The sequence below is a fragment of the Lampetra planeri genome, chromosome 31 (assembly GCF_965212315.1).
Source record: "Lampetra planeri chromosome 31, kcLamPlan1.2.h2, whole genome shotgun sequence".
Taxonomy (NCBI): Eukaryota; Metazoa; Chordata; class Hyperoartia; order Petromyzontiformes; family Petromyzontidae; genus Lampetra; species Lampetra planeri.
Window position 1 is genome coordinate 2,680,207 of NC_136137.1, and position 23,952 is coordinate 2,704,158.

Consider the following 23,952-nt stretch of genomic DNA (forward strand, 5'->3'; position numbering starts at 1 on the left):
TGCGGGAGGGTTAACCTCAGCCCCCAACCCCCTTGCAGTCGCCAAACACAAAAAAACGAGCTGCAGTTCATCTCGGTCGCACTCGCTCTCTCTTCTTTTCATGTTCTGGGGTTTTTTTCTCTTCCCCCCCCCACCACCCCCTCCCACATCTTTTGTAGGTCAGCGATTTAACCGTGCACGAGGTGATGAGGGCCACAGAGGCCAAATTGCGTCGAGGCCAAAAAGGCAGGGCGAGGGGGTGGGGGAGGGGGTGGGGGATGGGGGGGGGGCACGTTTTTGTGGTGGTGGAAGGAGGAGGAGTGGAGGAGGCGTGGAGGAGGCAAGGCGAAGCAAATTAAGCAGACGCGTTTGCCCCCCCCCCCCACATCCAAGTGACTCAAGAGGCCCTACAGATTCGTGGACTTTTTTTTTAGGTGCATCAATTATCAGCTCAATTTAAAATTCGTATGACTGTATCGCGTTAATTTCCATAAAACGCAAATTCGTGTCGCTCATCCCCATCCCATCTGCATCTCTCTGCTCATGTCACTACATCTCTCATTTGCCTTCCATTTATCATCTCCTGTTGACAGGCTCTGAGCCGTGGGTTGTGCTTTCTCATTCCTACGGCAGGGGCTGAGTTTCTCTGTAAGACTTCGCACCAAAGTGGTATTCATGTTATCGACCCTGGGTGGATGATAATGGGCCAAATTGCCTCATGACTGGGATCAGAACTCACCATCTTATTGAGCCACACCGTACTATATATATACCAGAGGTGTGGACTCGAGTCATGTGACTTGGACTCGAGTCAGACTCGAGTCATGAATTTGATGACTTGCGACTCGACTTGGACTTGCATAACAATGACTTTGTCCCACCTCTGATATATACACTGCAGTTCTTTTCAGCAACTGCATCTCACTCAGTTCCTGAATACGCTACCTACACGCGTCACGAAACGTCGGACATCCAAGCTGATGTCGAACCCGCACCAGGATTTGAAACTCCGAAATTGTCCCATTCGTGAGCCACTCGCTCTCTTGCCGAGCATCACCCCTGCGCGCCTTGGCGGGGGGTGCAGGAGGGGGGGGCGAGGGTTGAGAGGCGACGAGTGGGCTGGGGGGGTGCAGTTTGATGGGGCAGAGCGCGAGAGCGAGGGTCGGCATATCGGAGGACGCCGTGGGGGTTCTGCCCCGTCAGGCCAGGCAGCGTGCCCGCACGCGCCATTACACAGCGGGTCCTGCCCCCCCCCCCGGCCCCCGGCCCGACCTCTTCTCGGGCAGTCCCAGGCTCATGTCTTGCCGCCCGCGACATTCAAGAGGTCGAAAGTAATCTGCCCTCCCGCGGATGGTTTAAACTGCGACGACGGTAGCGGCAGCAACGCTCAGCGTTGTGGGGATGCCGAGGCGCCGGTGATCAAGCGGTGTGTCCGGCAGGGAAAACTCAATTATACTCCAAGACGAAATGGCCAATCGTCCAAAGCAGGAGCCGCCCTCGATGAAGGTTTTGCGACTCGGTCGAGGCTTCCCTGCGTAATTGAATAACCGCCATTGCCGCAACAGCACGATTAAGTGCGCAAAGCAGCGTGGGTATGCACGTGCTTGGAATCGCACGGAGCGACAGGGAGAGAAGCGCATGGTTTAGAGATCGCATGCAAGCTCGAAGAAGCATTACAGAGTTGAAGCTTTCGTAACTGCAGGAATCCATACTCTTTGGTTCTTTCGGTAAAGTCACGTAGGTAGAAATAAAACTAAATAAATCAGACATCGCGGCTATCGCGATTTTCACCTGAAGACGAACGCTTGTGTTGTGTTCGAAACGTCGTGATTTATTTTGTTTTATTTCTACCTGCGTGACTTTACCGAAAGAACCAAAGAGTAAATATTACATAGTTGTGCGAGTTTGGGTAGGAACACGTCACTCAGCAGAGTTGGCTACATACGGTGCGAAAGAAGTTCAACATGCGAACAAAATGAGGGGGGGAGACATGCCCGAGATGGACGTCCATTGCAGAGATGGAGCAATGGAATCCACCGTGTGCAGAAGCTACGCGGATTGTTGCATCGTTACCACGAGAGATAAGTTACCACTTGGAAAGGTCTTCATTCGGCCAACGATACACATCACTAATGGTGGCGATGATGATGATGATGATGGTGATCATGATATTGCGCTGAAATCATTTCAATAATGCCTTTGGCGCCGTCACCGCCGCTACAGCTACACGTGCTGTAGAAATGGCAGTATGTTGATCTTGGATGTATTATGTAGAACTACTTTGGCAGTGCGCACAGCCAACGGTGCAAATCGGAAGTCGTCCTCAAAAGGCCTCTTGGACCGCTTTTGTTTCTCAAGCTAAAATTGGGATTATGGGTGCACACAGTTCAATACAGCTGCAGTAGCAAGATGATGACAAATGCATTTTTATTCAATCAAGGGTAGTATCACGATGACTTGAAAAATACTGTAATTCCGCCATCCGTCAATTGGCGTGCCGAGCAAGCAATCACAACCAGCCACTCCAACCATTAAGCTCACACCTTTTAAACAAAATGAAATTGGCCTCTTAAAAATATCAAACAGCCTTCTCTCTCTCTGTAGTGCACATAAGACGCGTTGAGCACTCATCAGGCGCGGACCGTTTTGGGTCACGCGGACATGGAGCTTTGTGAAACGTGGCATGGAACCGAACGGCTCGTTTCTGTGTGCGCAGTGTCCCGACCACCGCGTGGCGAGTGCGAATCTAATGAGGGTGGAGTTTGTTTCTTTAGCAAACAAATCTCTACAAGTGTCAAGGTCTTTTGGACGAGGCCATCAAAAAAAAAACCTTCGCACTGGATTGGGCCCCGTGGCAAAAAGGCATCGAGAGAGCCAAATGAAGGCAATCGGGGGAGACCTCCTCAGCGCGAGATTCATTTGCGCACGGATGGAAACGCTGCCCCCATGAATCATCGTCGTGAGTTCAAGTTACGGGTAAATTAAATTTTCTATTTTTTTTTTTACACATTTTAATGTGTAGTTAAGAAACGCGTCAAATCGTCGTCATCATCATCGCCGCCATCGTCATCATCGTCATTATCAGCGCCATAACCTTTATTTCTATAACGAGGTGAGACAACAAGTGAGACCTGGGATATGAGAGCAAATATAACAAACGAAGCAATTGCATAACAAAAATAAGTGTGTAAAATGCTTACATTATTTGCAAGTCAAATATACAATTAACATTATCATCATCATCATCAGAGGCAACACATTAACGCAAAGTAAATGAAAGACCACGTTAAGAGGAGATGAGACTCAACTGATCAAATGCATGTTCACTCCATTTCCAAGTAATTAATTCAGCTTAATTATAGAAGCGATTGAGGGAACAGATGTTCATTATAAATGAGAAAATAGTTTTTCATATTGCTGTAATTTTCAGCAAAGTCAATAATATCAATGGAAAAGACAAGCCTAAAAACTACCCTGATTACAATATATTGTAATACTCTACCACAATTTGCATTTTATTTGAATTGGTCTCTCTCCCGTGGCATTCAAATCGTGCCACGGCCATCGGTGTCACGAGTTACAAAAAGAAAATCCGTTTGTAAATCTCGCACAGCAGCGTCAGAGGCGAGAGATTTTTCCACGAAGCATCTCCCCAAACAACCTGTTCCGAGTGGCCTTTTAATTCCCCACCCCCGCCCCACACGCTCTGCTATAATATTACTCATCACGTGCCCGTCAAAGCGATATTTTAATTACGTTTAAGATGCTCTTCTTCTCACACAAGTCTATCGAGGCCATCGCCTCACATTAATCACGTGGGGAGCAGAGTTGGGTGGGGGGGGGCTGGGAGCTTGAGATGCGAGAATCGCAGGTTTTCGCACGGATGGCTGCTGAAACACAGACTCGAACCCAGGTTTCTGAGCGTTGCCGGCTTCGAATGCTCTCGACGACAACGTTAGAGCAACCCCGGGGCCACCTTCATAACCTCGCGGCATCTATCGCAACCCCACAACCCCCCCCCCCCACCTCTGTTTTATGTTCTCATTTATAGCGGCCGAGCAGAAGGAGGGGAGCTTTGTCCCAATGTAATATTTACAAGCCACGTAAAATGGAGCGTTAAGGTTGCTTCTCATACTGTGATGTAGAAGAGAGAGGCAATTGAGGGCACGGCTGACCTTGTGTTAAGGACATTGTTACAAATATGGCTCGGCAGTTCCACGCTGACAGACGACGAAGCCCCGTTGCCTTCACCGACATCAACACATCTAATAAAAAAAACTCAAATAACCAACGATGACAGTCGAGTATTAAAAAAAAAAGCCGAGAATAACAGTGACATCTTCATCACCTTCCTCCCATCCCTACTAATTAATTCAGCATTCGCCTAAATCTGCGGCTTCTAAATTAATGTCGACTATCTTTAGTATTTTTCTATTAGTTTTTATGGCTCTGCGTATATTAAATGGTACTTAAGACGGGCCCGCTCCGGAGGAATTGCTAATGTGGGTCAATACACACTCCCGCAGATCAGATGTGAGTACGTATTGGGGGGGGGGGGGGGTTGGTGCACCGTAACGTGAACGGCGGACGAGAGAGAATCATGCGGAGGAACGTATCGAGACGCCGCGCAAGGAGAGGTCCGTGCGCTGTTGCCTTAGAGCCCCCCCCCCCGCCACTCTTCCCATCACAGGGCACTCTGTTTGCTGGCTCGCGCGAGTCGCCAATCCTGGGACTGGCATTAATTAAGACTCCAAGAGCATATTTCGACAAAGACAAAGGCCCCACCCCCCCTCACCAACCTTTACGTACACTCCTTCTTGGTTCTTTCGGTAAAGTCACGTAGAAGGGAAGTAATAGAATAATAAAAATGAAACATAATAAAATAATTCTCACGACGTTTCAGCCACAACGCAAGCAGCCGTCCTCAGGTGAAGACCAGGTCTATCGGGGAGAATTATTTTATTATGTTTTATTTTTATTATTTTATTACTTCCCTTCTACGTGACTTTACCGAAAGAACCAAGAAGATGAATCCCTGCAGTCACGAAAGCTTTAAATCGAAATTTACGTACACTGTTGGGGCAAGTGATGTTTGCGAGCACCTTTGAATGCCGGCACAGTGCACGAGGGAGTGCTGTGGGCAGGATCATGCCAAGCCCCCGCCACCTTTGTACAACCACCCCCCCCCCCCCCGTGCTGATGTTTAAACACCGCAGCAGGTGCTCAATGAAGGCTGCGCTGATCTAGGGGAGGCCCAAGTGGCCGGGTTCGTAGGGCAGTGGGATAATCATTGCGCCACCGTTCCACGTATACTTCTACACACACACACGACATATTCCGTGTAAAGCCATTATATACTATATTCGTGCTATGAACGAGGGCCTATTAAGCACGGCGCAGCACTTGAAGTGGTGCGTAACCAGCAGGTGCTTATTTGAGGCCGAGTTGATCAAGCGGATGCCCAGAACAGGTTCAGACACCACGTGCCACGAGCGTGAATTGCTGCTGGGAATTCACTCTCGGCTCGCTGGGCTCGTAGTAGGTTGCAAAACCGCTGCACTGCCCCTCACCAAGCGGCCCTCGCTTTTAACCCAAGACTGTTGGGGGACACGTGGTGTTAGTGAGCTCCTATTAAGGCCGACGTGGCACACACGAGGGGGGGGTCGGGAAGTCGGGGCGTGGTTGTGTCAACCTCGGCGAGGTTTAAAGCCGGGTAGGTCCAGACACCAACTGCCTCTTGGGGGGCCCTCGACATCGAACGGCGGTCACGGGTGTTTGCAGCGCGCGCCACGTGAACCGCTATGACACCACTCCACTCGACACGCGCAAGCACGCACGCGCCTCTTCCCCCCCCCCCCACAACTCGCCCTCCGCCCCCCCCCCCCCCCCAAGAGATTTTCTGAACGTGAAAGATAACGGACTTTGTATTTTCGCAAGCGCTATTTTCGACAACGGCCAACATTGACGCGCATTGTTTTGATTGCACTCTCAAGCGAGATCAAGAGGTTCAATTCAGTCAATCAATTGGTTTATTTAAGGGCAGGTGAGGGCAATGCCCTGGTACAATAACCCCCCCCCCACCCCCTCGTCCTCCACCCCCCTTTTCCAGAGAGACCTTGGTAACGGGGTAAGGAATAAACAGTCGGCCTCTGTGCCCTCGGGGGAATTCAAGCGCACATGCTGGAGCGCAGCAGCTCAGAGCCCCAAAAGAGGATGATGTGGCTCCTTGTCCCGCTTCTCAATGGGCGCTCTTCACCTGCCTAGATTCAGCCTACTGGGGGGGGGGGGGGGCACACGGTTACAATTGCCAAGTCTGGCAATGCCCACCTGTCAATCCACCCTACGTTGGAATCGTAGCCGAAAGCCACGGTTTTCAAGTTGATACCTGTTCAGAAGCTGTGCGCGTGTGTGTGTGTTGGTGTCCTCAAAATCATCCCGGGGGTTGTTCCGCTGATCTCAATGAAAATGCTCGAATAAGAGTTCGCAATCGTAGCCACGGAGTAACAAACCCCAACGATAATCATCAAAACTCACTTATATTAAGACGTAAAATCACAACGTGTTGCCCGGCACGTTGCGTTTCGGCAAACATTTGATCTGAGCACGAGGCACAATCCACTCGGCAATGCATTTCCCGGCGCTAATTGCCATTCCAAATCGAACTGCCCTTGCACGCATTACCACGTGTGTTATAGGCTTGCTTGAGGGGGTGCGCGCGCGTTTGCTAGCAAGGGGGACGCAGTGCAGCACAACCCTTTGCCTTGCCGTACCACGCTCTCCTCCGCGCCTTCCCCAACCCGCACGGACCAGCGTGGTGAAGTATGGCAAACTAACCTTCACGACCCACGCAGCGTCGGGGAGGGTTTTACACATGCACGCGACTTTTCATTGAAAATTAACTGAATTTAGCAACAACAAAAAAATCAATTGACTCGCTTAAGTCAACACTGCAGTCCCAATTAATCTCGAAGACCGTGACGATAGCCGTCCACGATCGGGGGGGGGGGGGATGACCAGGTCAACCGTGCTAGTCATTGTAATCGCGCAATGAGCCGCCGCACGCTTGAGTGCTACCGACAGCCACCGAGCCCCCCCCCCGTACCTCCCCCCGGCCGCCCCCCCCGCCCCCCAAGCGGGATTGCTCGTTCTGCAAAGAGCGATGCAGTGTCACTTGCTGCAGGTGGTCGTCAAACGTGCGCGCCTCTGCCTTAGAGCCACTGCAGGTGCAATCAAGAGTGGGAGGGCCCCGCTAGAATTTTTTTTATTGTCATTAAGTTAGTTGAAATGTGTGTTTCTAATGTACAGCCCTGCAAAAGTGTCTCGATTAGAGGGAGCTTTCGGAGAGAGGGGGTATTTGTAGCCTTCTCTTTCACTCTGACCAGATATTTTGGAAGGGCGTTGGATTACCCCACACTTCAACCCACCACACGCAACCGGTCAATCGACTCGCTGTGGTGAACTCAGTCATTAAGGAGAGGGGTGCGATATAAGAAACTTGCCCCCATTGTTTAAACTGCCACGCTGGGAGATCGAATCGAACCAGCGAGCTCTGGATCGCAAGCGCACTGTATTTAGTTTGGCTCGTTGTCCTTGACCCGCACCTCCGATTAACACGGTTGGCTACCGTGTACGGTGCGAAAAAGTTCATACATCCATAGAATCAGAATCTTTATTTATACTGGAAGAATCCGATGAGCTATAAAAAAAAATCTATTTTTCACAGATGTCAACTATTAACCACTACACACCGCCACCGTTTCGATGTAATTAAACATGCGGCTTTAGAAATTGGCCCGTTGGCTTTTACCGTTTGAAATCTGCCATCAAGCTGCTGAATTCCCTCCACACAAGGGGCTGCCATTCCATTAGGAACGGGGCAATGAAGACACTGCTGGACTTCAGCGGGGAGTGTAATCTAAAAATAAATTATTTTTTATCTTATTCTACCATGCAAGGGACACGGAGCCATGTAGCTCTTTTTCCAAAGCGACCTGGCCACAAATTATAGCTCAACGAAGTGGCTCATCACGTGGACATTGACAGCAGCCCAAACTCTAAAGGCGCGATGCTCATTCAAACCGGAGGGGACCCGGGAGAAAACTCCACGCGACCAAGGGAGAACGTGCAAACTCCAAATATACAGGCGTGAGCGTCAGAATCGAACCCACGACCTCCTGTATACGAGGTGAGGTAGTTAACATGACGCCATCAGTCACCCCTAGGCAATTACACGAATTGTCACCGTTTAGCGTCGCGATTCTCCAATTGAGACGATGCACCCCCTCGGATCTCTCGCAGAGCGGATGCTTCGTGCTAGACAAACTGTCCGCGCAAGTGGATGTCAAAGAGCTACCTCCGAGATCATTTCAAGTGACATCTCGTTCACACAGTAGGGGGCAGCACTTTCCCACCCACCCTGCTAGTGTAATGCTCAAACGAGTTAACCCCATGTGTTTTATTTCAGAGATAGAATGTAGCCGTATTACAGTATAGAACACGTTTAATGTGGTACGTTTTTTTCACTGTGCATTAACTTGTGACCGGGCTGGGACCGTGGACTCCTCATACTTGAGAAACCCGGTTTAATCACAGGCCTGGATTCTAACCCAGGTAACTCCAGAAGTCCATCTCAGTGCTCCTAGACCATGAGCCCAGGGCATATCATCTCACCCGCCGGCACCAACCGAGGTGGCATCACTTTAGCGCTTCCTATATCTTAACGTGGTCATCAACAGTGAATGCTGGAACCCAATTGAAATGAGCGGGGGTCAAATCATTCCCTCGCATTGGTCGTGTAAATACATCGGTGAGTTTTTGCCACCTCAGGTGGTACCTCATTTTCTGCTCTGGCCCATGGACTGACCCTCTGACCCACCTAACCACTTAAATTATTTTCTGAACATTGTGGTGAATGCAGTGACCTCTATCTTCTGCAGGGGTCACTCGAAACCTTTCTACACAGCATTTAGAAAGCATAAAAAACACGTTCATTCTTACAGACATGGTGCAATGCATATATGGTGAGCTTTTTGAATCGATACAAATCGATTAATCAATGGGCCTTTGCACACCCAGCGTGCAGCCTCTTGTTCGGCATGAGGTGGTGCTTTAATCACCAAGCGAGACAAATCCAACGCAGAGATGGAGCGATGAGATGAGCTCACGTGTGCCGGTGCTTGGTGGCATTGTTGCATCGCCAAGACCATCAAAAGACGGTGGCATTGGGAGACCTTCATCCAGCAGTTGACAAATCATGGCGCCATAACGATGGTGGTGTCACAGAAACACTCGCAGAATCAAAAACATAGCCCAGGAGAGGCTCCACTTGACCAGAGAGCAACTTTACATTTAGCTGAGCACACACAAACGCAGGATTCATGGGCAGAAGGATCATTAGCAAATTACTTAATGGCGTATGCTCGTTTTAAAGTGTGAGTTCGCTGCTAGTATTAACATTGAATGCTCATTTGCTTAAGTGCAGTGAGGCGAAGGGAACATGAAAATATTTGACAAGCCTCACTGTAGGCTTTGGGCTTTCCCCAGCCACAGCAGTCTCAACGCGCAGCCTCAAAGTCACTTTTGTAGATGGACGAGTCCTTAAAGTCAACTGTGTCCTTGAAAAAAAGATAAAAACTTAAAGCCTCTGGAGAAGTGAAAGCTGGACCAAATGAGTAAGCGATGTTATAAGTAGGGGCGCGCCTTGGTGGCGAGATGTTATCTTCCTTGCCTGCGATGCAGGAGGTTGTGCGTTCGATCCCGTCTATACAACGTCTGTTGTATATTTGTAATTTGAATTTTCTCCCCGCGGTCGCGTGTATTTTTTCTGGGTCTTCTGGAATTCGGAGTATTTGACTGCTATAAATGTCCACGCGATAAGCCACTTCTCGTTGGGTTATTAATTGTGGCCGGGTCGCTTCTGAAAAAGAGCTAAGTAGCTCAGTCGATATTGTTCATAAGGTTCTGGAGCGGTTATAGAGGCCTGCGCACTGCACTGTTATTAACCCAGGGACTCGAGTCTAATTCCCCGCGGTGGCTCAACAGTGGGTGGTGAAGTATGGCTGAACCACCATTGCCGACCGCGCATGAAGAGACCTTCACCCGGAAGTGGATCGACAAATGGCTGTATTCATGTTCCTGTTACAAGATGACCGATTAAATTCCACAGCGATGAGATATTTTCATTTGAGACAAAGTTAAACATGGTGCAATGGATACTACAGCACCCATCTGCAGAATCACCTTTCATCACTACGGCGAGAATAAAAGTACCACACTTGTGACAAATTGCGGTTCTGGAGTAAAACTTGCCACAGCAATGTGCAATTCGTATATATGTGGCCGGAAGATGGCTGTACAGTGACACATTCTAAAATACATGTGTGTAGAGCTTGGAGCTCACAGAGAGCCTTTCCGTTTGCACGATGGGTTTTCTCCGGGCTCAGATTTCCTCCCACACGACGCCAATAACTCAATCGTAGAATTCATGGCCAACGATCCCGATGTAGGAAGACTTTCCTGTGGGGGGTGGGCGGTGGGACACCACCAAAGCTGGGTAACTGCGAGGCTTTCCTGGATAAATACAGGGGCCATGTGATCACTGTATATTCATGATAAAAATTGTCACGGCGATGGCAGAGAATAGAGTCTCAAATGCAATATACATGAGCCGTGTGCGGGGTAAGAGAGACAGACAAGTCGTATGCAAAGGAGAAGGGGAGAACAGTCTCAAGGCTGGAGGCGAAAAGTAAGGGAGAGGAGAGCCGAATGATTGGAGGTTGTTTCAAGCAGTAAGATGCCGCGAGCTCACGGGTACCACTGCCACCTAGTGCAATTTTCTTAAAATCGTATTTTTCAGTGGAAGGATGCTAAGCGAAACGGACAGAAATGGTCGTGTTTGTAATGAGTGCCAGCCGGACTCGCGCCTTCAGGAGAGACACGAAAATGAAATATGTTTTTATTTTCGCAGGTAGGCCCCACTTAGCTATATAGCTCTTTTTCAGAAACGACCTGGCCACACAAGTTAGCTCAACGAAGGTGCGCTTGTGATGTGGAAATATATAGCAGCCAAATCATCTTAAAGCACATTCCTGCATGTGGAGGGAAAAACAGGAGAAGAAAAATCCACACGACCACTGGGAGAACCCGCAAACTCCAAATATACAGCAGGCGTCAGGGTCGAGATCGAATCCACGACCTCCTTGCATACCAGGCGATAGAGATTAACATCTCTCCACCGCGGCGTTGTACGAGCCAACACCATCGATTTGAGAAGCCAAGAAATCGCTACTTCGTTCAAATTAGACTCCAGATAAACCCAGAGACATTCTCAAAAACATATTTTTGTTTTCTCTAAGGCCAAGGCGCAGCCCCTGCAATTGCCTACTCATGCCACTGCTCGAGGAATGCGGCCTCCACTGGGGCGGGAGGGTGGCGGGGGGGCTCTAGAGATTCCCCTCGAGAAACAGAGAGAGAGGATATGTGGCCTACTCTTCCATGCTGATCAGACATTGGCTCAAGACGTGGTGGTAAGTATTCACACTTTACCCCGCCATGCAGATTGACGGACTGCGCTCTACCCATCGATACTGCTGGGTGGACGGAGGGGGGTGGGGTGGAGAGTGGATTCAAGAAACTTGCAGCGTCATTTCAACTGCCGCACGGAGAGATCGAACCGGAGTCCTCGATTGCGAGTCCAATGTGCTAACCACCACGACACGCCTTCACTGCAGCATCTTTTTTAAATATTTTTTTTGGCGCCGTATACAAACACACACACAAATGCACGCACGTGTATGTGCAAATTCACTCGGGTTCACGCAGGTTCTCCCCGCATTCATCGACCGGACACGCACAACAATGTTATCACAAATCACTCTCCGACCGAAACAACAACGTCTGCGCGTCTTCAGGCCTGCCGTGAACGAGACGTGGGAGAGCGCCATGGGGCCCAAGTGCTCACATTTTGCTTAAGAAAATTTGACGGAAGTTTTTTATCTTCTTGGTTCTTTCGGTAAAGTCACGTAGAAGGGAAATAATAAAATAATAAAAATAAAACATAATTAAATAATTCTCACGACGTTTCGGCCACAACGCAAGCAGCCGTCCTCAGGTGAAGAACAGGTCTGTCGGGAAGACAGCGTCTGAATGGGCACCACCAGGCTTGGCAGCGTATATTCAAGCTGGGTTGGAGGGGGGAAGAGGCGCCTTGACAAATGCAGATATGGGATTAGTCACTACTTGTGGAATGCGTAGGAGGTGGGGTTGGGGGGTTCAAGTTTTCTATCCCAGTGTCAGCCGGAAGGGTGCTGTGAAGATTGACAGCAGATAGAGAGTCGGCTAGCCAGACAAGAGTGTCCGAGAGGAGTCAAACGATCGGATTATTCGACAAGGATCCGCAGGTACAAATCCATAATCCTCCTTATTCGTGAGCCATGAGAGGTGGGGAGGTGGGTCCCGTGATTTCACTTCATGCGCGCCGCGGTGGCGAGATATTCACTCCCTCGCTTGGTATGAAAAAGGTCGTGGGTTCAATCCTCACGGCTGTAATGTTTGGAGTTTGCACGCCTCTTTCCGCGTGGTTGCGTGGATTTTTCTCCGGGGTTTTCCTCCAGATTTAGAAACGTGCGTTTAGCGTATTTGTCTGCTCTAAATGTCCACGTGATAAGCCACTTCGTCGGGCTATCATTTGTGGTGGCCAGGTGGCTTCTGAAAACCTGGTGCATTTGAAAAGTTTTGTTTGGTTTACGTGTCTCTCGAATGTGTCAGCGTAATCATGGTGTTTGCAAATCATAACTATATTTACTTCAACCACTTGTTTCACCCATCCAAGACTGACCTTCCTCCAGTTAAATGCTTATTGTCAACTGGTGCTTAGACGCGGCCACGACCGACCGGTTTTACTTCACACAGGAGCAGTCATGCACACGCGATGCGGGGGCCCAAAAACGAGGTGTGGCTGCATAGAAAATACTCAGCTGATGGATCCAAAGATAAGAGTGACGCTTCGATAACACGGGGTTGACGATGTATTCGTGTTGTGGAAACTGGGCCAACATAACACAATATTTTAAATTCCATCGGTATATTGACTTGTTGGCACGCTGTCTGATCGCAGGTTTTCTGAAAGCATTTTTATTGTCGGTAAGAAAATTGCAAAAAACCGGTTCCGACCGTGCGGGTCCTCATCAGCAGAGTTAGCCCTGGATCGGCACATTTATTGTTGTTTGCAAGGTCGCCCAGACGTGACGAGAAGATGCTGTAGAACCAAGGCTCCTGCGCAAACATTTGTCTGCGTTAACTGGGATGGGAGGGCGGTGGGGGGCCACGATACGGGGCAGGGTAAGAGGGGTGGAGGGGTCGCAGGTAGTTGTAAGAGAGGTGGTGCTTCAAGTTTGTTTAAAATTCTTTGGTGGGAGGCGGAGGTCGCATGTACTCAGCGGCATAAGCCGTCTCCATTGAAAAGGTCGAGGAGTGCTTTCTCGAGGAATTAGTAACCAAGCGAGCATCTTCATCCCATAGCCGTACATACGAGGGCTGCTATCTAGCGGTCTCTCAAGTGACGCGTGCAATTCTACACCCGAAGGGAGCGCCCAGTAATGCAGTATCTTATTACACATTGACCGCAATAAAGTTAGTAGATGGATTATACCGTTGTGGTTTCTAAACATTTTTTTTAAACCCATTCGCGTGGGCTGGAGGAGTAGCGGTGCACGGGTTCGCACGCCGCAGGGCGAGTCTGGGTGACGTGGTGAAAACTCTCAGCTGCGGCTAAACACGAGTGGGGCGAGCGATATCAGAAGCTCCCGAGCAATTGGAGTGAAACGGCAGGAACTTCGCGGTCAATTAGAGCCTCGTTTGCAAGGCCTTCGCAGTTGTGTTGCACAGCTCTCCCACGTAAAACCGAGCACAGTATTAGTTAGTTCCTGCTGAAGCTACCCAGAACACGGGAGCGAAACGTCGGGGGGACACCGTGCCGAACAGGCGGCAAAAAAAATCGAAAACACATGGGGGGAGAGCCCCACAGGAGGACGAACATACCTGAAGCGCAATCTCATCGGATCCTGGGCATCCCCCACCCCCAACCGCTACCAACAAAGACAAAGACCGCCCTCCCCTCTCACCGTATAGCCTCTACAGAGTATTGGGGCAAGTGCTGTTTGCGAGCACCTATGAATGCCCGGCACGGCACACGACAGGGGTGGGTGGCCAGCACCACGCCTGGCCGCCTTTGTCTCCCCAAGTGGCGACATTTACGTATCGCGCCAGGTACTCATCTGAGGCTGGGTCGACCTAGGGGAAGGGCCCAGGACCGATGCAGATAATCGTCACCGGCGTTGGCCGTGAGCGGGAATCGAACTCGGGTGGCCGGGTTCGTAGCGCAGCGCGTTTACGGCTCCACCACCTTGCGCTACCAACAACCCCCGCCAGAATTTTCGATTTAAAGCTTTCGTGACTGCAGGGATTCATCTTCTTGGTTCTTTCGGTAAAGTCACGTAGAATGGAAATAATAAAATAATAAAAATAAAACATTATAAAATAATTAAATTTCGATTTAAAGCTTTCGTGACTGCAGGGATTCATCTTCTTGGTTCTTTCGGTAAAGTCACGTAGAATGGAAATAATAAAATAATAAAAATAAAACATAATAAAATAATTCTCACGACGTTTCGGCCACAACGCAAGACAGAGTCTTCTCGACAGACCTGTTCTCCACCTGAGGACGGCTGCTTGCGTTGTGGCCGAAACGTCGTGAGAATTATTTTATTATGTTTTATTTTTATTATTTTATTAGCCCGCGCCAGCTTCACCAGCCAGCACCAAGCAGCCTGGTACGTCGTCAAACAGCCCCCATGACTGACATGGCATGGGCGGGGGGGCCCTCATCCAGTAAGGGACTGACAAAGGGCAGCACATTCTTCTTGTTATCATCTCGATTTTAAGCCGACTCAAAGCAGAAATGACTCAAGTATTCACAAGGCTGAGAACATTCCACCGGAACATTCGTGTCGTGTCCGATATGTATCACGCGTACATTTTACAAATAAAACACAATTTCGCACAATGCAATTTTCTGGCATGTCGTACGAGCGAGCAGTCGTAACGATTGGTGTGTTCGATGGCTCCAGGTTAGATCGGCAGTGAAGTCCATCTCGCGCTTTCGTAATATCCAATATGAAGGGAGCAAATCGATTGATTCGATACGCTGGCGTAACGGTCAGCGCACGAGACTTACGATCCAGAGTTCGCCGGTCCGATTCGATCTCCTGGCGCGGCAGTTTAAACGATGCAGCAAGTGTGGTTTTTTAACTCCCCCCCCCGGCCCCTGTCCCACCCAGCAGTTCACGAGTGGGAGCGACGCAGTCAGTCCGATCGGCAGTCCGCGTGTGGCGTGGTAAAGAGTAGAGGGTTCTCCCGACTCTTCGCAAACGCCTGGCCTGCGTGAAACAGGCGGCCAATAACCTACCGAGAAGACTCTCTGGCGTTCTCGTCTATCGACGGTGGCGTGAGCGGGAAATTGCAGGGCTGCACCTTTGCCACATTTTACACTCGGACAGTGGAGGCAATGCTGAAGGCGCCGGTGGGTTTGCTGGGCAGTCGCCAGACCCCCTCTCCATGGAATGCCGCGTGGGATTATTGGCAGGGAAAACCCGAGACGGACTTCGCTGCCAACCTAACAGCGCGCCACCGGTACCGCCACTGGCATAGAGAGTACGCACATTCACGTGTCACACCTCACCAAATCACGTCGGATCTTGGAAACAAAGCAGGACGGAGGCGCCTGGATTTGCGCTCGAAAAATTGGCACGCACTATGCACGACAAAGGGTCATCGTCACAGGCAGCTGCAGGCAGTGCCGGATTAAGCTAGTGCGGGGCCTGTATCATGTGTTATAAAGAGGCCCGAAATAAATAAAAGCACATAAATCTTCAAACTCAAATTTGTAACTTGCATAGTAAAGTCATTGTATGTTTTCATTTGCTATACAGCCAGATAATACGACAAATCGCTAACCTTAAACACCCGGTCGTTCATAAACGTTTAAGGCAGTATAGTACTATAGTAATAGAGCAAGTGCAGAATAGCTGGATCGGAATTGATAGCTTGAAAGCATTTAGCGCGGGGCCCTTTAAAGTACGGGGCCCGTAGCCACATGTAGCAACTTTTGCGACTAGGATAATCCGGCACTAGCTGCAGGGGCCTGTGCTTGTTGCATTGAACATTCCCCCCGATGCTTCCACATCGATGCCAACAACAACAACACCTCCGTTCAGCAACGCCATGCTGACCAACGTGGAACGAAGTTCGTTAGGTCATACACAGCTCCTGCAGTGGAGAGGCCCTCGCAGAAGGCAGCGGGTGGCTGGCAAACCAGGCTGTTGTTCTCACAGCATCACTTGAACATGTACAGGGTACGAGACTGGAATAAACAGCTGCGAACGTATTACGCTATATACATGGAGCCCTGGGAAGAGGAAGGACTTCTGACATTACCGGCGTATCGTGAGACAAGTCAGAACACTATAACAGTAAACATGATGCACAATCACAGCACCCGGACCCCCATAACGCTCTGAGTTTTCGTTCAGGCACATTCCTAACTTCAAGGCTATCGCGTTTTGAAAGCCAGAGCCAGTTCCTGCCTTTGTACGAGAATCGGCGAGCGTTACAAAAATAAGGAGAGGGGTATTCGCTCAGATTAATTTTCTCTCACACGGTTTCTTGTCCTTCCCCCGCACCCTCCGATTAAGCACCGTTGACTACGTACGGTGCAAAATAAGTTCTACATACAACGCTGGTGACTAAGGCATTCGGATATTGACGCTCGGCCTTACCGCATCCTGGCTACCACACGGGACCCAACGGCTACGACACGTGGCATGCCCTGCTCTTGGTCACCCATCCAAGCGCTCAGCCAGCTCAGCTCTGCTTAAATTGCGCGATGCAATAAGCCCGTGTGCCTTTCTGGGGGGATTTGGACGGAGGTGCACGATGTAGCCACGAGTCCATAAAACACTTCATAACGCTGGGCAGTGCCGGTTGGGGGAAGACACAAATACAGCAATGGCCTTGGGGAGCCCTTCGTCCAGCAGTAGATTGATCATGGCTCCTGCTGACAATTAGGATATAAAAACATCCTGCTCAACAATTTTACAGAGCTGTGATTTATTTGCCGACCCGTGTAGCCTATTCTTTAGGATATCCAGAAAGACATTAGCTCTGCTTCGTGGATCATTAAGTCTGTAACAATGCATACTTTTCACTCGATCTCTGCCCTAAATAGTCTTTGTAGGAAGTGGTTGATTGGTGCGTTGTACGAAAAATGTCTTTTGTCGCATTCATATATTGTAGAAGACTGAATTTCATGAACCCTTCAGCCAAGGAGATTGAACGGACCGCCACTGCGAGAAGTGAGTTTCACAACTTGCGTGTGACCCACCCACCAACCCACGCTACCTGCACCGTGCCGCGTTCCAAAGACGGCTGCGTTAGTTTATAAAACACAATCTATTGAATTAGCAAACGAATCTCATGGACATATATATTTTGTGTTACTTCATTTCTTCAACCGGGGGAGGTGGAGGAGGGGGGGGGTGAGGAGACAGAACGAAGGACGTTTTATTTATGTATTTTCGTAATGGGATCGGCGGGATATATGAAGGTGTAACAACGTATGCGCGCGTGTGGTTTGGGGGAGACGCCACGTGGGGGGGGAGGAGGAGGCGGCGGTTGGTGGCCCTGCCGACCTCCCCAGCGTCACCGTCCGTGGCGAGGCCGCCGACGACAACGAAGACGACGAGGAGGAGAACGAGGAGGAGGAGGAAGAGGAAGCGATCGCTCTGGTCACGCGAGACGTCACGGCGGGAATGTGCCCCGACCGGAGGCGTTCACAGGCAAGGCGACCCAAGCGAAGCAACAGTGAAAACAATAAGGAACCGAAATTAACCACCAACCCACGACCACCGCACCACAAACCACCCCGCTCACCACACACCGCCTCCAAGTCCGCACCACAGCCTCCTACAATCCCCAGCCACCACCACCTCCTCTTTAGAACTTCTCTGTGTGCGAGTTTGTCGCTCTTCAGCCCGCACCTCCGATTGGCACGGTTCGGTGGTGCAATAGAAGAAGAACAGACACACAAAGACAAGACAAAGATCCCCCGTGTAGCCTTAACAGACTGTTGGGGTAAGTTCTGTTAGCGAGCACCTATGAAGGCCGGAACGTCACACGACGGGGTGGCTGGTCATCAACCACGCCCGGCCGCCTTTGTCTCCCTCCTGGCGATGTTTACACACCGCACCAGGTACTCATTTGAGGCCGAGTCGACCCTAGGGGAGACCCAAGACCGATTCAGATAATCGTCACTGGTGTTGTCCCGTGAGCGGGAATCGAACTCGGGTCGCCGAGTTCGTAGTGCAGCGCGCTAAACGCTGCACTACCGCTCCCCTTACACACACGCGCTCTCTCTCCCTCTCGCAGGTTGCGCAATGCGAGCGGAGGGTTTATTCGCGAGCCGTTCAAATTGTAGGGATTTAAAACTCTCATTTTGGCCTCGTTCAGGTGCTCTCTGGCGCAACGAGGGTGCGAGCCCGTCCCGTTTAACCGAGCACCACGTGGGGACCGCCGCCAGTGGCTCATGGGGGGGGGGGCGGTGGTACGGGAGGGGGGCCCCCCATCAATATTCAGCAAGAGTTTTGTTTTAGCTGCGCTGTGCCCGAGAGAGAGGGTATTTCTTATGCAAATTACAAAAGTTTGTGTGACACACACAGAGTCACAGTTGGATTGTTTCACACCCACGCCCTTACCCACCCGGGCAAATCTTTCCAGTTGTGTTGTTGGCATGCATGTCACTGGATGGAGAATGCATTCGAAGATACGAGTACACGCCCGTGTGTGTGTGCGTGGTGGTGCAGCAGAGGGGAGCGAAGCAGAATCCACCGTCCTGTACAAGTCTTCTCTCGCTTCATGCGGGTTCCGTTTGTGCGATTTCGCGTGTAGGCGGCGAACGTATTTCTACCCAGAATTCACTTCGTGCGGTTTGAATCAACTCGTATGCAGCGAAACGTGGGACAGCATTGTGCGTTTGCCGTGTGTGCTACTCGCCAGACGGTTGTCTCCTCGTGAGGGTTCGCTTGGTGTGCCCCTTATTTTTGGAACGCATCTAATACTACTGCCGCATAGAGCGAAGGAAACCGTGGACTTCTAAATGCCCTCGGCTTCACCAGCCCACACTTGACCAGTATGGTTCAACAAATCCCACCCCACCACCAGCACGGCGTGGGGGAGGGGCATCCAGCAGTGGATTGACAATGGACGGTGCATGCACAATGATAATAATACGAATAAAAACACTTTCTATTGGGTACCATGGTCATGCAAGGCTGCACAATGTAATCACTTATTTGACCTTCACCAGCATCAATACAGCATTCCACGGCTGTCCAAATGGTACAAAAAATATATACAATGCATACAATTATATATTTTTTTTAAACTACTCCTGAAATGTTTGCTGATAAGCAACGCTGCAGCTTGCCCCTGCCTCGAGCACCGCGACTAATAACGAGCGCAGGAGCTAACACAGAACGCGCTTTGTCAATCCACAGGTTCGCGAGCGCTCTGTGCCCGCTGACCCGAGATCGATTCCCCAATGATACCCGAACTGGTCACGGGTACCCAGCGCAATCGCCAATGCGCACCGACCAGAGCCGTCAGGTTTGGCCAAACAACTCCCATGATCGTCACTACACGTGGGAGGCAGCGGATTTAAAACTGCGCATTATTGTAAATAATTACGTGCTATATGTATGTTAAATGGTGATACACACCCCTATGTTAACAATACATCCATCGGTTCTGCTATGGAGAGAATGGTCCACACCATAGGAATGTGGAATATCCACCATAGGTCCATGACCACCAATTGAGATTAATTCTGGCCAGCGTTGATTCGAGCTTGCAGTTAATGGCTTGGGATTTTTAACGCCTCCTTTTCCAATGTTAGTCCAACTTGCACCATCAGCGCCGTAGTCACGGGACAAAGCGTGCATTCGGAAACTCAGAGCAGCACGCATTGACATGAATGGACTCACTCAAAAACAAAGATCCCCCGTATAGCCTTAACAGACTGTTGTGGAAAGTGCTGTTAGCGAGCACCTATGAAGGCCGGAACGGTACACGAGGGGGTGGGTGACCAGCACCACGCCCGACCGCCTTTGTCTCGCTAGTGGCGATGTTTACACACCGCACCAGGTACTCATTTGAGGCCGAGTCGACCATGGGGAAACCCGGGACCCGAGCAGATAATAGTCACTGGTGTTCGCCGTGAGCGGAAATTGAAGTCGGGTCGCCAGGCTCATAGCGCAGTGCGCTAACCGCTACACCACTGCTCTCCACACTCACTCACACAACAACAACAACCGCCATTCGCCACTAAGTGGCGGTGACGTCACCACGACGCTTGTGCCAGGCCATGTGCACCCTGAGGCCACGTGAAGTGTCGAACGCCCGCTGGCAGGAGGTCACGGGGCAGACCCACTCACACACCCTCACACACACATGCATAGATACAACTGGAGGAAAATTCGTGACAGGTGGCATCACAGAACTACTTGTGAGAGATCCTTTCTACACTTTTTATCCACACACTGGCAAGTAGCACTTTCCCACACACCCTGCGCTATACAGGAATAGCCATGCCATGGTCATCATGGGATTTGTTTTTCCCCCAGAGCTGGAATTTTGCCAAATAAGTTGTAGAAATTCTAGATTTGAAGCTTTCGTGACTGCAAGGATTCATATTCTTAGGTTTTTCGGATTAATCTTCTTGGTTCTTTCGGTAAAGTCACGTAGAAAGGAAATAATAAAATAATAAAAATTCAACATAATAAAATCGCATATCTGCATTTCTCATAAATATGCTAAATTCCTCTTGATATGTAAATTATTTTGTCAAGGCGCTCTTCGCCCCTCCATCCCAGCTTAAATAGTCGCTCCAAGCCTGGGGCTTGTCATTCAGACTGTCTCCTCGACAGACCTGTTCTCCACCTGAGGACGGCTACTTGCGTTGTGGCCGAAACGTCGTGAAAATTATTTTATGTTTAATTTTTATTATTTTATTATTTCCATTCTACGTGACTTTACCGAAAGAACCAAGAAGATGTACAGATCTTATCGCTTAGATTTCGTTGTTATTTTTTTCCCATGTGTATGTATAATATGCATTGTTTTTCGGCCCCGAGGTTATTTGAGAGCAAGAGACACGGCCACTGCCTGTCTAAGGTGGGCGAAATCTTGCGCGGTGCTGGACACACGGCGAGAATTTAGCTGCCAATTGCAGCCTCGGTTTTAGTAGGGGCAGTCGTGTTACACAGCTCTCCGCGAAACGAATACGCTAGTTCCTGAAGAAGATACCCGGAGAACATGGGAGTGAAACGACGGACACCGTGCCGGACACGCGATGCAACCCGAATTAAATTTGTTCACGACCATATAAACACTTGACCATGCTAGGTAGCGCGGGCTGGTGAAGCTATAATACAACGGGGCTTGTGGAGGCCTTTATCGCGCAGTGGATTGACCATGGCCACAGCTTATGACAATAATGATATTAAAACTTGCTACTCGGCAATATCACAGATTTGCGTTTTGTTTGCCGACCCAGGCAGCTCGTTCTGTAGGGAACCCCGAAAAGACATTAGCTCTGCATCACGGTAAAGTCTTGTACAAAACACCACTCTTCTCCCAAATCCACCACGCCAGCACAAGCGGTGTCCAAGATGCAAACAAACAGACGAAGGTGGAAACTCCACCAAGGTTTGGCGAATCGCACGCCGAAAGCCGTCCCCAGGCGGTGGTTTTGTGAGCAGGCGGGCCCCCCTGCGATACAAATGAACCTCGATTCACGATCCACAGACAGGTCCCCCCCCCCCCCTCGGTCAACGCCAAGTCTACTTTCTTCCATATTATTATTATTTATTTTTACCTACGTGACTTTACCGAAACAAACTAAGAGTATGAATCCTTGCAGTCACGAAAGCTTCAAATCTAGAACTCTGATCGGCGATTTCGTCGCGTGCCCAGATTTCACCGCTCTATTACAAACAGGGCGAGAACGATTCGGTCCGCTCTGCTTGCAGATGCAATTAAAGTTTCCACGGTGAAATTAAAACCGGGCCTTGCTTTTCCTGCTACTGTGTGTGTTGAATGTCTTTCGCACCGCATGTAGCCAAACGTGATAATCGGAGGTGCAAGGGGAAGATGAACTTGGCCACAGGAGAACGACGTTTTAAAACCTCAGTGAACGGCCACTCCTCCCGAATCAGTTCTCATAGTAAACGCGTTGCGTATCTTGCAGCCATGAGAACTAATATAGCTAACACGTGCATTCGTATGTGTGTGTATGTATATATTTTGTTTTAATTCCTTGTTTGGAAGTGAGAAATTATCGTAGTAGATATTATTTTTTCCATTCGTGGTTTAAATCACGGGTGGATGAAACCCGAAATTCAAACCCAGGAACGTCAGCAGTGCTGCCGGCTCAGCTCTCTGACCTGGGCCACGTCACAATGTCACTTTGTGATGCATCACCACTGCGGGAGTGGAATATTTCATTTTAAAATAAACAACATTTGAAGTGAACGTTGAATTAAGCAATTGAAACTCTAAAAGTCACCACCGTTTTTACATACTGCATATATATTGAACCATTGGGGTCACTATAGGACATTCATTTTAAGGCAAAGAAATCTAAAAAAAACATCTGGTTCTTAGACCGTCGGCATACAACCAAGATGATATCGAGGTAATATGCATGCATCTACATACGTGTATGTATGGAGCACTATCACACCGTCATGATGTACGCATTTGATACAATGTACATCTATGCAAGTCAGCAGCCATATATTATTATGGCGTGCTATTGCCAAGACAGGCAATGATTAATGCGGCGGGCGGATGGCATGACTTTAAGACTCTTAAAACATGCAATATGCTAATTAATCTGCTCACTTTTAATGGAAGAGGAACGAACCATAACTCCCCGTTGGCGAGACGTCTTTTTTATATCGTGGAAAATTGTTTTAAATTGTGGAACAAATTCTTTAGTGTCTGAAAAAAAAAATCTTTACACGTCACCGATGTTCACGTGGCTTCACCTTAATACCCCGTGAAGTTTCAAGCGACAAAGATAATTACAGTTTCTAAAGTGTTCGTTATCAAATGGAGCGTCGTTCAGGTCTTAATTGGGTTTTTTTTGTCCTTCTTCGTCCAATTTATGCCAACTTTGCTCTTGGCGTCGTATCAATGGTTAAGAATCCATTCGTAAAACTCAGAGCATCATCTCTACACCTCTGGAAAGACGGTCCATGGAAGAGATATGTAACAACAAAAAACACATTTGAAGAGGACCTGTTTGTTCTTAACAGAATGAGAGAATGAGGATATTAATTTATCCTGGAGGAATCCGATGATCTACAAAGCTCTTCTTCACAGATGTCCAGTATTCTTTGGGTCTTTCGGTAAAGTCACGTAGATGCGTTCAAAGAAAATAACAAAATAACAAACTACGACGTTTCGATCGCAACACAAGCGGTCGTCATCAGGAAAAGGGTGGTTATTTTGTTATTTTCTTTGAACATATCTACGTGACTTTACCGAAAGACCAAAAGAATATGAATTCCTGCAGTCACGAAAGCTTTAAGTCAAGATGTCCAGTATTTTCACAGATGTCCAGTAACGCAAGAGGTAATGCCCTCTTGACATTCTGCTATGAGATTGTCCGTCGCATGACATTCAAACCGATACGTTTAACTCACAGTTACGATATCATCAAATTGAGTGCAGCACCAGTTCTTTTTGTTGTTGTTGTAGGATTTGTTTGTGCAGTCATTGGTGACTGGACTGAGAGACCAACTCGCTACACTTGAGAACGTACCGTATACAGCGACAAATTCAACCTTGACCTTTGAG